Raw genomic sequence first — 14,457 nt, forward strand, 5'->3', positions numbered from 1 at the left:
TTGCTAGATGATAATAAATCCTATCTCTTATAATCCTTCCCAAAATGTTTCCTACAACAGATGTAAGGCTCACACGTCTATAATTACCTGGGTCAGCCCCACTGCCCTTCTTGAACAAGGGCACAACATTTGCAATCCTCCAGACCTCTGGTACTGAACCTGTAGATAATGAGGACTCAAAGATCAAGGCCAAAGACTCTGCCACCTCCTATCTGGCTTCCCAGACAATCCTCGGAAAAATCCCATCTGGCCCAGGGGATTTACGAACTTCACACCTTCTAGAATTGATCACACCTCCTCCTTACTAACCTTAATCCTTTCAATTCTAGTAGCCCGTAACTCAGTCACCTCCTCTACAATATTCTCCTGTTCCTCAGTGAAAACAGATGAGAAATAAGCATTTAGCACCTCTCCAATCTCCACAGGGTCCACACACAACTTCCCACTTCTGTCTTTGACTGGCCCTATTCCTACCCGAGACATCGTATTATTCTTCACATACCTATAGAACGCTTTAGGGTTCTCCTTTATTCTACCTGCCAATGTCTGCTCATGTCCCTTCCTTGCTCTTCTTAACTCTCTCTTTAAATCCTTACTAGCTCATCTGTAACTCTCCATCGCCTCATCTGAATCATCTTGTCTCATCGTCACATATGCCTCCCTCTTCTGCTTAACAAGAGATACAATTTCTTTTGTAAACCACAGTTCCCTTACCTTATCGCTCCCTCCCTGCCTGACAGGGACATACTTATTAAGGACAGCAATATCTGTTCCATAAACCAGCTCCACATTTTGATTGTCCCCATCCCTTGCATTTTGCTAACCCATTCTATGCCTCCTAAATCTTGCCTAATCACATTATAATTGCCCTTCCCCCATCTATAACTCTTGCCCTGTGGCATATTCCTAACCCTTTCCATTGCTACAGTAAACATAACCAAATTATGGTCACTCTGTCCAAAGTGCTCACCTACCACTAAATCAAACACCTGGCCTGGTTCATTACCAAGTACCAGATCCAGTGTGGCCTCCCCTCTCGTCGGCCCTTCGACATACCGAGTCAGGAAACCCTCCTGCACACATTGGACAAAAACTGATGCATCCGACATACTAGAGTTATAGCATTTCCATTCAATGTTAGGGAAGTTAATAGCTGCCATAATGACCACCCTGTTCTTTTCACTCCTGCCCAGAATCATTTTGCCAATCCACTCTTCCACATCCCTGGAACTTTGCAGGGGCCTATAAAAAACTCCCAGCAGTGCGACCTCTCCTCTCCTGTTTCTGCTCTCAGCCCATACCACCTCATCAAAAGTTCTTTCAGCCACCGTTGTACTGTCCTTGGCTAACAAAGCCACACCTCACCCTCTTTTACCATCTTCCCTGACCTTAATGAAAGATCTAAACCCTGGAACTTGCAACATCCATTCCTGACCCTGCTCTATCCAAGTCTCTGAAACAGCCAAAACATCGAGGAAAATGACAGAGTAAAAGTTTCCATAAAATACAAGCTGTTTTGCCGTACATTAGGAGAATCAGGAGTGGCCCTTTTTTTCCCCATCTCGGGATGAACCCTCACCATCACTCACAGAGCTAATGAACAGCAGGAAAAATCTTCACCACTGACGACCTGCACTCACCTATCACCTACCTTCCCCAGCCCCCACTCTGTTTATGTTTCAGTTCCCGTCCCCTCCCCCATTTCTGAAGAAGGGTCCTGAACCATCAACTTTCCTGCTCCTCTGATGGTGCCTGGCTCGCTGTGTTCCTCCAGCTCCACACTGTGTCATCTGTGACTCCAACACCTGCAGCTATTGCTGTCTCTCTGTGAGCGATGTCAGCTTTGGTTCAATCGGAGCACGGGGCGGGGCCAATGGAAGCGGCCTACCCTCCAGCCAATCAGAGCGAGTGAGATGTTTGTCTGTGTGAAAATCATGTGATCGCCTCTGTCCGCGGGCGCAATATCTCTGCGAATGAGGGTTAGCTGCTTTCGGAAGGTACAGTACACGGGATAAAAAGGAAAGCTGCAAAAAAACGGGAGGGAAATACTTTCGGTATTGACTGAGAGGCTTTATTAGCCGTTGATGCATGTCAGAAAACAAATTTTAACATGCCGGTCCCGTGTTTTGCAGCAAACGGAAAAACTGCCACGGACCTGAGGCTGCGATAGGCAGAGGTAATTGCCACCATCTTTATTAGGGGCAGTGATCTTCGGGACTCATGCCGGATCGCCATATTTATAGGTGGCAACCTGCAGTGGAACGCAAGCGCAGCCTTTCTTGCTTGGGAGGGGAGATTAAGACAAGAGAAATGTTTGTTTTTGTTTTTGTTTTTGTTTTTCTGGACTTCTTTCCCAGACTGTGAGACACGGCGTGTATTTCCTGGGAAGGACCTTTGACGCTGGCGGAGTACTGGCTTCCGGCAGTATAAATTGCTGCAAGTTATCCGTTAGATATTTAATGGAGGAGAAATGCCGAAAACGTGTTCAGAACTGCATGTTCAAAAACAAAGTTGCTGGAAAAGCTCAGTAGGTTTGGTAGCATCTGTGAAAGGAAAAAAAATAACGTTTCGGATCCGCTAATCCTTGCTTAGAACTTCATGTTACCTGTTGCACTCTCACTGTAGGAAGTCCTGCTTTAAATATTATGATCTATTAAAGCATATCCGTTTGCCCAGTATTCATATGATTGGGATCAAATCACTGAAAGTGCTCTGAGTCCCCTTGTGCTCCCTCGTCAAATTTATTAATGTCTGACTTCCTCAGTCTGTAATAATGGGTGTATTTTACCTCTGCATCTTTCTGTGTGGGGGAGCAGGGTGCTTTTAAGAGGAGGATTTATACATAACTAACAGAAACCAAGAGAAATGTTTGCCTTTTCCAGACAATCTTGTGTTTTCTGGATTTCTGTCCAGGCCTGACCGTTATTTGTCTCTTGTGGATTTGCTTTACAGGATATTTATTGAGAATAATTTGCAAACCAGGATCCCAATGCAAGTTCTCCATTAAGCGGAGTGATCAGGATCTGAGTATCATTGACACTTAACAGTGAAAGGAAAGAGGTTTAACCATTCTATGCATGGGAGAATACTCCTGGTAAGTTTGTAACTTGAAAGCAGGATATTCAAATTTTTGGTTTGATCACCTCTGGGATAAGTGTTCAGTTCTATACCCTGCAGCTGAGAAAGGAGATATTGGCCTGAGAGGGGTAGATTTGTCCAAACAACACCTCGTCTCTTTGAAAGAACTGTCATATTTAGTCCCAATCGCCCACTTCATGATTTTAGTCTATACATTTTTCATTCTTGAATACCTGCAAACTTCCTTTTAAAATTCCTGATGGGCACAAATTCCAGCACCCCTCCAGGTGGAATCTTCCATTTCCTGACAACTCCATTGATCCTGAAACTGCTGAAGTCTGTGTTGATTCCTGAGGTTTATAAATTACTGCATTTAACGTGAAGATGCTGTTCCCTGAGCTTCCATTGAGCTGCATTGAAACAGTATGGGAGGCTGAGATCAGAGTGGGTGTGAGCATACAATGAAAATGAAAAGGCTGCACTGTGAGTGCTGCTTGGCTAAATGAGAGTGCTTTGGAGTTGGGTGAAACAGAAAGTGAAACTGAAAGATTGAGTGTGATGCTCAGTCTCAGTTTGGGCAGTTCAGAAAGTCTCTCAGTCCTAATGGAAACAGCCAATTGATATTTGATACTGTAAAGAATTTTCTTACAGTTTTTAAAGTATATATTAGCTTAAATAAAGTTAGGGGCTTTAGGTTTATAATAGTAATGTTTGAAATGAAGGGGGAGGACCTAGCTTAATTAAATTCTTTTTAAGGCAGAAACTGGCTTAATCTGGAGAGAAGTCAAAACAGAAGACATCACACCTGTGATGTGCTCCTCTTGCACAATAGAACATAGGCTCTTGATGTTGTGTCGACCTGTGAAACCACACTGAAGCCCATTTAACCCACACTATTCCATTATCATCCATATGTTTATCCAAAGACCACTTAAATGCCCTTAAACTTGGCGAGTCTACTACTGTTGCAGGCAGGGCATTGCACGCCCTTATTACCCTGAGTAAAGAACCTACCTCTGACATCTGTCCGATATCTATGACCCGTCAATCTAAAGCTATATCCCCTCGTGCTAGCCAGCTCCATCTGAGGAAAAAGGACCTCAGTGTCCACCCTATCTAATCCTCATATCATCTTGTATGTCTCTATTAGGTCACCTCTGAACCTTCTTCTCTCTGACGAAAACAGCCTAAAGTCCCTCAACCTTTCCTCATAAGACCTTCCCTCGATACCAGGCAACATTCTGGTAAATCTCCTGTGCACCCATTCCAATGCTTGCACATCCTTCGTGCAATGCGGTGACCAGAACTCCGAGTGCGGCCGCACCAGAGTTTCGTACCGCTGCAATATGACCTCATGGTTCTGAAACGCAATCCCTCTATCAGTAAAAACGAACACATTGTACACCTTCTTAACAACCCTATCAACTTGTGGAAACTTTCAGGGATCTATGTACATGGACACCGAGATCTCTTTGCTCATCCACACTATCAAGAATCTTACCATTAGCCCAGTACTCTGTATTCCTGTTACTCCTTCCAATGTGAATCACCTCACAGTTTTCCGCATTAAACTCTGGGACATTACCAGTGTCCCTATTGGCTATTTGTGCAGGAAGTGTGTCCATCTGCAGCTACTGGTTAACTGCTTTTCAGAGCTTGAGCTGTGGGTGCAGTCAGTATGGAGCATCCATGGTAACTGAGAAGGTTGTGGTCGCATTCTCAACAGACTGGTCACGCAGCAGGTGAAGATTACACAGACAGCAAGGGAATGGGTGACTATCAGACAAGTAAAAGGCTCAGAAAGGAAGTGCTGGAGTCATCTCCCTCAAATAGATATACTGTTTTGGGTACTGTTCAGTTGGGGGGTCGGGGGTGGGGGAGAGAGGTGGGGGATGTTGGGGTGGCCACTCGGGAAGCAGCATCAGTCGGGTTCATGGCACTCGGAGTAACTCCGCTGCATAGAAGGGGAGGGAAACGATAAATATGACTGTAGAGACAGGGGATTCAATAGTAAGGGATAGAGAGAGACATGAATCCAGGATGGTATGTTGCCTCCCTGGTGCCAGGATTAGCGATGACACGGAGCAGCTTCAGGACATTCTGGAGTGGGAGGGTGAACATCCGATTGTACCAGTGACATAGGAAAACCAAGGGAGGAGGACCTGAAAGCTGAAGATAGGAAGTTAAGAGATACACTAAAATACGAGATCTCAAATGTAGTATTGTCAAGCTTACACCCAGTGCCACATTGTTGTCGGGAGAAGTTTGTGTTGTGTTCAGTTGTACAAGTGACCTTTATTCAGAGCTCTGTTACCGCATGTGTGGGAGAGGCCAGAGTCCACTCCAAACCTGGCTTTCACATGAGGCCTAATTCCCCTCTTAAATACAGCTCAGATTGGAAGAGTGGACAGTGACACTCAAACTTTCCCTGGCTGATTGTGATATTTTTATTCCATTCGCTAGGTGTTATTTACATGCAATATTGTTGTCATTGTTAGCCACACACCCCAAATCAATATACCCAATCCAGTAAGCAAACCATTTTCCTAGGATGGTGACGGCGAGTACGAGGGGGCATAGCTTTAAATTGAGGGGTGAAAGATATAGGACAGATGCCAGAGGTAGTTTCTTTACTCAGAGAGTAGTAAGGGAATGGAACGCTTTGCCTGCAACGGTAGTAGATTTGCCAACTTTAGGTACATTTAGGGTGTCATTGGACAAGCATATGGACGTACATGGAATAGTGTAGGTTAGACGGGCTTGAGATCGGTATGACAGGTCGGCACAACATCAAGGGCCGAAGGGCCTGTACTGTGCTGTAATGTTCTATGTCGTATGTTCAAACAATCGTGGACAACACTATGTTCAGTCCTAAACCCTTCTATAATCTCCTGAGGTTAGCTCGAAAACTACTTCGTCTGTCTTTGGGACCTTACAATGCTTTTGACAGTTATATTCCTCCTCAGACATTTGCCAGCTGCACCACATTTTTTTGCCAAAAACCAAAATGGTATCTTATCACTAAGAACTTTTCCAAATTCTCTACTAACTGTAGTGTGGATTGTTAGGAATTGTGATTAAGTCTTTTAAACTCAACTCTGATATAAAGTGACTACAATTTGTAATACAGTTGACAAATTGTGGAAAAATCCCTCTCTTACTTCAGCTTAAAAGATCAAACAGTGTTTCTGACTTGCTGCTGCAGTTTACAATCCCAACGATTTGCATTCTGTAAATGATTTTTAAACTGAAGTTTCATTTTCTACTCTAAGCGCTTTCCATTATTACTTTCTTGTTTTAATAAAAAGCATCTATTCCAGTTCCACTGAGTGTGAAATTCAGTCACTTTAGAGCTTTACCAAGCCATGAAACAAAATTTGTTCAGATTTCACAAATAACTAAGGCACTAACCATATCTTCATTTCGGATTTTGTAATCTATCTTTGTCACTCTTCCCTTGATCTTTGGATGTAAGAATTTATTCAAATTATCCGTATCTACATTTCAATTGTTTTATCTCTCTGCAGCCCTGACTTCTCTCTTTATAATCTTCCTTTGCCCCTTCCTATGTTGTTGGTCTTTTCGAGGTTGTGTTTACACCATTTATTGCTTTTCCTTCCATAATGATACAGTGAGCTGCTTTTATTGCTGACAAACATTTGCTCTAGGAATTCAGCTAACCCTTTCACGTTAATTGGTTGTTTGCATTTCTGGTTACAATTACCTAAACAGTTCAGAATGCTGTAGGATCAGACTTTTGCTTCTACTTTTTATTAAGTAACAAACTTGTGATTGTGGCTGAACCAGGCCTTTAAAAACTGCCTCTTGTTAAAATGCTTATGTGTTTTGAACTGTCTGTTTACAGAAACCCAAGTAAATTCCCTAATGTTCCTTCTCAACAGGACTCTTTTATACCCCCCACAGGACCTTTTGTGATCTAATCCCGTAACAGTGTGAGCTGCTACAATGCACGTGCTAGTAAAAGCATAAGAGGACAGATGAGATGAGTGCATGGCTGGAGCTATAACTTAAAAGGTTTGGATTCCTGAGGCATTGAGACTGTTTGTTTGTTTCTGGGGAAGGTGGGACATGCACAAGCTTGAACAATTGTCCTGGGCAGAGCTGGGACAGATATTCTTGTTGATGCTTTTGCTAGTTCCACTGGTGAGGATTTAAACTCGTATGACAGGGGAATGGGAACCCAAGTATAGCTTTAGCAGTAAAAGACTCAAATCAGCAAATGGGATTTGAAATTAGTTCATGATGTTGTCGGTGGCTGAAAGATTAAAAGAAAGAAGGATTAATCAAGATCAAATCTCTTTTCATACATCAGTCCTGTGATCCCAGGAATTGGCCTGGTGAACCTTCTTTCCGATCATTCAGTAGCCAGGCCATCCTTCCTCTGGAAAGGAGAACAAAGGTGCACACGACTCCAGGTGTGGTCTCACCAAGGCCCTTATAGAAAGATATCCCTCTTCCTGTACTCGAATCCTCTCACAATGAAGGCCGAAATATCATTTGCATTCTTCACTACTTGCTGCTGCCTGTTTCCGAAAAGAGAATAGGAGAGAAACACGGAACTAAATGGGGTCAGACACTCGGGTAACATTGTGTTCAACAATGTCCCCATTGTATCGGTGCTGGCCACCAAGCACCTATTGAAGCTAGGCCCGTTTTCTGGCACTCGGTGTGTAACGTGTATTTTGGTGCAGTGGATGATCATCTCAACACTTCTTCAAGATTGCAATGGTTCCTGCATCTATCACCATTTCAGATGCTGCCAGATCTGCTGAGTATCTCTATCATTTTCTGTTTTTATTTCAGATTTCAGGTATTTTTCTGCATCTTAGTCCTTCAGAAGGATCAGAGGGTATGGAGAGAAAACAGGAATTGGATTCATTTTCAGATGAATAAAATGCCTGCCCTTCATGTCTGTCCAAACTCTATCTCTTTTTGTAGTTTTGGGCAAACGCTGACTGTTTCCCTTCCCTGAAGGACATTTAATGAACCAGTTCAGTTTTACTGATAATCCAGCAGTGCCCCTCAGTGTTGCATCCACAATTGATCAGATTAATTTCTGAGTTTGACAATCTTTGTGTGTGTTCTTCTGGTTTCTCTCTCTCTCTCTACTTTTTTTTTCTTCAGTTTGAAATTGTGATTGCATTCAGAGAAATCAAACAAAACCACATCCAGATCTGACACTCAATCTGTTTGTCGTAACCTAATTATCTCAGGATTTTGAACATTAAAGGAAGAAGCACTGTTCACACCAGGGAGAAATGCGTATTGTCTGTGTGTCGAAGATTCTGTGAAGATTCATCTGAAATGCCCAAACACCAGCACGGTCACACTGGGGAGAGACTGTGGAAATGTGGGGATTGTGGGAAGGGATTTATTTACCCATCCCAGCTGGAAATGCACCAACGCAGTCACACTGGGGAGAAACTGTTCATTTGCTCTGATTGTGGGCTGGGATTCACTCAGTCAAGCAACCTGCTGAAACACCAACGAGTTCACAGTGGGGAGAGACTGTTCACATGTTCCGAGTATGGGAAGGGATTTGCTCACTCAACCAACCTGCTGAGACACCAGCGAGTTCACTCTGGGGACAGACCATTCACTTGTTCTATGTGTGGAAAGGGATTCACTCAATCATCCCAACTGTTAACACACCAGCAAGTTCACCACAACCACATTTGAAGGATTTTGCCCTTAAATCAAGGAATGAACTTTGATCTTTGGGCTGTTTGTACTGGTGTCATTAGTCCCTGCTCAAAACTTGATCTTCTCTTGGGAAATAAGGTAGGGCAGGTGACTGAGGGGTCAGCAGGGGGGACAATATTTTGGGGCCTATGATTATATCTCTATTAGTTTTAAAATAATTATGGAAAAGGATAGACTTTGGTCGAAGAGTCAAAGTTTTAAATGAGGCCAATTTTGACACTACTATGCTTCTTAAAAGCACAGTAAGACCGCCTATGTGTGGGAATGCACGAGATGGGTGAGATACAAAAAAGTATTTTACATCAGTATTTACTGTGATAAAGGATACAAAAGCTAAAGAACTTCGAGAAATGAATGTGTATCTTGAAAAGCTCCATGTTGTAGAGGAGGTGGTGCTGGATGCCATACAGAGCATAAAGGTGGATAAATCCCCAGGACCTCTTCAGGTGTATTCTCGAACTTTGCGGGAAGCTAAGCTTGCGATTGGGCCCCTTGCTCAGATATTTGCACCATTGACAGTCATAGGTGAGCTGTTACACTGGAGGTTGGCTAATCTGGTGCCATTGTTTAAGAAAGGTGGTAACATAAAACCAGGGAACAATAAACTTTTAGTGAGCCTGACGTCAGTTGTGGGTAAGTTGTTGGAGGGAATTCTGAGGGATAGGATTTACATATATTTGGAAAGCGTGGACTGAATGGGGAATAGTTGACATGGCTTTGTCCATAGGAAATTATGCCTTACTAACTTGATTGAGTTTTTTTGAAGAAGTTAGAAACAAGATTGATGGCAGACCGGTGGATGTTTTCGATATTCCTCATGGTCGACTGATTAACAAGGTTAGATCACATGGAATCCAGGGAGAGCTGGCCATTTGGAAAGGCCTTTGACCTGCAGTATGCTGCAAGGATTGGTACTTAGTAACTATAACTCCTACATTCACATCCAAATCATCTTTATAAATGACACACCACTGGTCACAGGCCTCCAGTCGACAAAGCAACCCTCCACCAGCACTCCGTCTTCTACCTTCAAGTCAGATCTGTTTCCAAATGACTGGTTCTCTCTGTATTCCATGTGATCTGACCTTGCTAATCAGTCTACTATGAGGAACCTTGTCAAACGCCTTAGTGACATCCATATAGAACACATCCACCTCTTTGCGCTACTCAATCCTCTTTGTTCCTGCATCAAAAAAAATCAAGTCAGTGAGACATGATTTCCCACACACACAGCCATGTTGATTATCCCTAATCAGTCCTTCCCTTTCCAAATATTTCAAGTACTATCCCTCAGGATTCCTAGAACGACTTTCCCACCACTAATATCAGGCTCACTGGCCTATAGTTCCCTGGCTTTTCCTTACCACCTTTCTTAAATAGTGGCACCACATTAGCCAACTTCTGGTCCCTCACCTGTGACTATCGATGATACAAATATCTCAGCAAGGGGCCCAGCAATCACTTGCCTAGCTTCCCTCCGAGTTCTCGGATACACCTGATCAGGTCCCAGGAACTTATCCACTTTTATACGTTTTAAGCATCACTACCTCTGTAATATGGATAATTTTCAAGATGTTGCTATTTATTTCCCCACAGTCCATATCTTCCATATCCTTTTCTGTAGTAAATACTGATGCATAATACTTGTTTTATTATATTCCCCATTTCTTGCAATTCCACACATAGGAGGCATTGCTGCTTTTTAAGGGGCCCTGTCTCTCCATCGTTATCCTTTTTGTTCTTAATCTATTTGTAGAATCCCACTGGATTTTCCTTAATACTATTTGCCTAAGTTACCTCATGTTCCCTTTTTGCCCTACTAATTTCCCTCTTAAGTATACTATTGTCATTATACTCTTGTAAGCATTCACTCGATCTCTGCTGTCTATACCTGACATGTCCTTCCTCGTTTTTCTTGACCAAAACCTTGATTTCTCTCGTCATCCAGAATTCCCTATACCTACCAGCATTGTCCTTCACCCGAACAGGAGTATACTGTCCCTGAACTCTCGTTATCTCTTTTTTTTTTGAAGGCTTCCCACTTTCTAACTTTCTGTTTTACCTGCGAACATCTGCCCCAATCAACTTTTGAAAGCTCTTGTGTAATACCATTAAAATTGGCCTTCCTCCAATATAGAGCTTTAACTTTCAGATCCGGTCTACTCTTTTCCATCACTATTTTAAAACTAATAGAATTATGGTCACTGGCCCCAAAGTCCTCCCCTGCTGATACCCTAGTCACCTGTCCTGCTTTATTTGCCAACAGCAGGTCAAGTTTTGCACCTTCTGTAGTCGGTACATCACATACTGAATCAGAACATTTTCCTCTACACTCTCAGCAAACTCCGCTCCATCCAAGCCTTTTAGACCATGGAATTCCCAGTCTGTTTGGAAAGTTAAAATCCCTTCCATCACCACCCTGTTATTCTTCCAGATAACTTCTTTCAAAATTATTTGTCAGATTCCTGCTGACTAATGGGGGTGGCTATAGTATAATCCCAATAAGGTGATCATCCCTTTCTTATTTCTCAGTTCCACCCAAATAACTTCCCTGGATGTATTCTCAGATATATCCTGCCTAAGTAACGCCGTAATGTTATCCTTGCTCAAAAATGCCACTTTTCCCTCCTCTCTTGCTTTGCTTCCCCCTCCCCCTTCGACTTTCTATCCTTTCTATCGGAACTATATCTTAGAACATTAAGCTGGCAGCCCTGTCCACCTCTGAGCCTTGCCTCTGTAATTGCAATGATAACCCAGTTTCATGTTTCCAATCTTGCCCTGAGTTCCTCTGCCTTAGCTGTTAGGCCTCTGGCATTGAAATAAATGGCGTTTAATTTATTAGTCCTTTCGCATTAATCTCAATAACAAATACGTAACTGTAGAGTAGGTTTTGAAAATGATAACGTTTTATTGCTGTAGATCAACACATTCACACTGGGTAAAGACAATCCACCCGCAGTGTGTGAAAAGGGATTCCCTAGTTCATTAGGACGGGTTTTCATAGAATTCGGAGTATTCCTACAGTATGGAAACAGGCCCTTCGGCCCAAGAATTCCACACAAAACCTCAGAGCATCCCACCCAGACACATCTCCCCGTAGCCCACCTAATGTACGCATCACTGAACACTCTGGGCAATTTAGCTTGGCGAATCCACTAACCAGCACGTGGGAGGAAACCAGAGCACCTAGAGGAAACCCACGCAGCCACAGGGAGAATATGCCAACAACCACACACTCGGTTGCCCAAGGGTGGAATCAAATCCAGGTCCCTGGCACTGTGAGGCAGCAGTGCTAACCGCTGAGCCACTGTGGTTAAACACCAATGAGTTCCCAAGAATCTGTAGGAATTTTTGTTGCTCGTATTATCTGTATTCAAGTCATGTTATCTGGGCTTGTTTCTCATGATGTTTGAAAACACCACATGTCTGGTTACCTTGTTGGGAGAAAAAATGATATAAATTTTATTAAAACTACTGTGCATTGGATCTTTATCTCAAAAGCAGACTAATTTATTTTGAAAGGGGAGATGGAGAGCCTATCTCCTCTATCCTCACCTCCAACAAGTGCGAGGAACCTGTGGTTTTTATTTTTCACTCAATGACAGTCAGTACATTTCATATGAGCAACTGGGAACCGAGTCATCCCAAAATGCTTGAAACTTAGTGTACTAATGGTACACTATTACAATAATAACCATTACAATTCTTTTCTGAACCTTTTGAAGTTTTACAACATCCGTCCTTCAGCAGGAAGAGTAGAATTACACACAGCGGTTACACCTAAACTGGAATGGGAACTGCATCCTTGTGGGAGCTGGGGATGGGTTTCCAGTACTGTTGGGGGTCATGTAAAAAGTTTAGCAGTGGGCTGAAATCCAGAGAATGTTCAAAAATAATAATGGCCAAAAAGAGAAGAAACAAGAGAGTCTGGAAGGCATTGTCATTGGGCAATTAAGATATAAGCGAGTTTGCCACGGGTGAATGGTATTTAATGCTTGGAGTCAGATGAATAAGGCAGATGATTTGAGGATACAAATTAGTGGGGTCATAAAGCCATTGCTGTCACTTGGACATGGTTAGCAGCTCAGTATTCCAGGATACAGGGCCTTCATGCAAGGCAGTGGAGGTGGTAAAGGAGGAGGAAATATTGTTATTTTGCTTCAGGAATCTATATAGCAATAAGGACAGGTGACATTTTTGAAAACCCCTTTAAATAAATAAGGAGACAGATTTTGAGAAAGTGTAGAAGTAGCAGGATTATGGTAGCAGAGACTTTCAACTTCCTCAACATTAATGGAGTCGTCATAATGTGAAGGATTTATCAGAATTTTTAAAATACATCCAGGAGAGCATTTTTTCAGCCACTAAGTAGAAGTCCCAACAAGGAAGGGGAAGGTCCTGGACTTGACTTTAGGTTACAAAGTTGAGCAAGTGGTTGAAGTTTCAGTGGGATAGCATTTTGCAGGTAGTTATTATAACTATTCGATTCAGGATTTGTGTGAAAAAGGACAAGGATGGGTCTAAAGTCCTAAACTGATGCTGAAGTTATGAAGAAAGTAAATGGAATTTTGGCCTTAACTGCGAGGTGTTAGTGTTTTGAGGATCAGGACATCTTGTAACAACTGTCTTGGATGTTGGTGAAGCCATATTGGTTTAGCTACTCGTATTTAAGAAAGGATATGCTGGCGTTGAATGCGGTGCAAAAGAGATTCGCTAAGCTGATTCATGGGATGTAAGGGTCATCAAGAATAGCTGGAGGAAGGGAATTTGCAAAGGGAAAATACTAAATAAACAGGTGGTGCCCAGTGTTGGGCTCATACTCACAACTCTGCACTTAAACAGCGTATGTTCCAACAACTGAGTTAACTTGGCCTTCCACAGTCCATGTTCAAATCCTGCTTTATAAGGTGACAAATGGGTTTTTCACTGACGCCGCTGCAGTCCAAGGAAGTAAAAGGTAACTGCTTTAGAAAATCCCAAGGTTCCAATGTATTCTTCTCATTCACATTGCAATCCATTTTCAGTACTTGCTCCAGGATTTAACATTCAAAATTAATTTCGTGATGTTGTTGCCCTCATCTTTAAGTGCCCTGTATAACTCCAGTCACTCGGTCGAATGGTGAAAAAGTCTGTTTCAATAAACCAATTTTTTTCAGCTACAGTCTAAGAAATGTTCCTTTATTTGCTGAATCTCACACAACATTTTCTTTCTTCTGTGTGTCAACAACTTTTGCCAATTCTCATGTTACGGACTACATTTTCAGAATCTTTTTAACCAGAGGTTTCTGGTGCAGTTGTAAGACTTCATATTAAATGGTACAAAAAACCAAACGGGCTTAAAAGATGAGAAAGGAAATACATTTTTGTATTTTTGCGTGAAGACGGTTCAGTTACTGTGTGCTTGTTTCATATAAAATGGATGATTGAAGTGTTCACAGTGCACTATTTAAATAGCAGATACCAAGACCTTGTGAGCAAGCATTTAAGACATTTGACACATTGAGGGAATTAATTTAGAAACCCAAAATGTCCAGAAAATGTGCTGGATAAATTCAGCAGGTCTGTTATTTTCGCTCTTTTCGATTCAGGATGGGTATGGAAAAGGACAGAAATGGGTCTAAAGTCCTCTGCGGGTGCTGCAAATGATTAAGAGAG

At 42.5% G+C, this 14,457-nt stretch overlaps 1 long non-coding RNA gene across 4 annotated transcripts; it reads left to right on the plus strand.

Annotated features, from left to right (window-relative positions):
- The first annotated feature begins 1,891 nt into the window (after positions 1–1,891).
- LOC132208762 (uncharacterized) lies at positions 1,892–13,959 on the plus strand. 4 transcript variants are annotated; one of them, XR_009444908.1, is made up of 4 exons: positions 1,892–1,997; positions 2,133–2,527; positions 2,953–3,094; positions 7,003–13,959. It is a non-coding gene; the product is annotated as an uncharacterized LOC132208762 (long non-coding RNA). The 4 variants fall into 4 exon arrangements; XR_009444909.1 differs by having other exon boundaries at positions 1,907–1,997; positions 2,133–2,176; XR_009444907.1 differs by having other exon boundaries at positions 2,133–3,094; positions 6,981–13,959.
- The last annotated feature ends 498 nt before the right edge of the window (positions 13,960–14,457 follow it).

Source organism: Stegostoma tigrinum, unplaced genomic scaffold (assembly GCF_030684315.1).
Source record: "Stegostoma tigrinum isolate sSteTig4 unplaced genomic scaffold, sSteTig4.hap1 scaffold_53, whole genome shotgun sequence".
In the NCBI taxonomy this organism is placed as follows: Eukaryota; Metazoa; Chordata; class Chondrichthyes; order Orectolobiformes; family Stegostomatidae; genus Stegostoma; species Stegostoma tigrinum.